This window comes from Octodon degus, unplaced genomic scaffold (genome assembly GCF_000260255.1).
Source record: "Octodon degus isolate 3935 unplaced genomic scaffold, OctDeg1.0 scaffold00018, whole genome shotgun sequence".
Taxonomy (NCBI): Eukaryota; Metazoa; Chordata; class Mammalia; order Rodentia; family Octodontidae; genus Octodon; species Octodon degus.
Genome location: NW_004524594.1, coordinates 4,986,246 through 4,986,955, shown reverse-complemented (window position 1 = coordinate 4,986,955; position 710 = coordinate 4,986,246).

The following is a 710-nucleotide window of genomic DNA, read 5'->3' as shown; positions in this document are numbered from 1 at the left end:
TTGAATTTTCATTGAATTGTAGATATTGTTGAATTTCTTGTTTAATTTCATCTGTGACCCATTGGTTGCTGAGTAGGGTATTGTTTAATTTCTATGTATTTAGGTTTTTTTCTGGTTTCTTTTGTCATTTATTTCCAGTTTCATTGCACTGTGGTCAGACAATATGCGTGGGATAATTTCTGTTTTCTTGCATATACTTAAGCATAACCTATGGACCAATATGTGGTCTATTTTAGCAAATGACCCATGTGCAGCTGAGAAAAATATATATTCAGCTGTGTTTGGGTGGAACACTCTGTATATGTCCACCAAGTCCATTTGTTTCAAGCTGTGGTTCAGTTCTGGTATTTCTCTGCTAATTTTTTATCTGGTTGACCTATCTTTTGGGGGGAAGGGGGTGTTAAGGTCTACTGTTAAGATTGTGGTATTGGATATTAAATTTTTCATGTCCATTAAGATTTCCTTTATATAGTTGGGTGCTCCCGTGTTTGGTACTTACATATTTATGAATGTTTCCTCTTCTTGAATTTTTTCCCCTAACTAGTATATAGTGGCCTGCTTTATTTCATTTGATCATTCTTGGTTTGAAGGTGAGACTGAGAATAGGATTGGTACCCCAACTTTTTTCTAAAGTGCTGGGGCATGTAGTATTGTGTTCCATCCTTTGACTTTCAGCCTATGAATGTCTTTATGAATTAAATGTGTTTCTT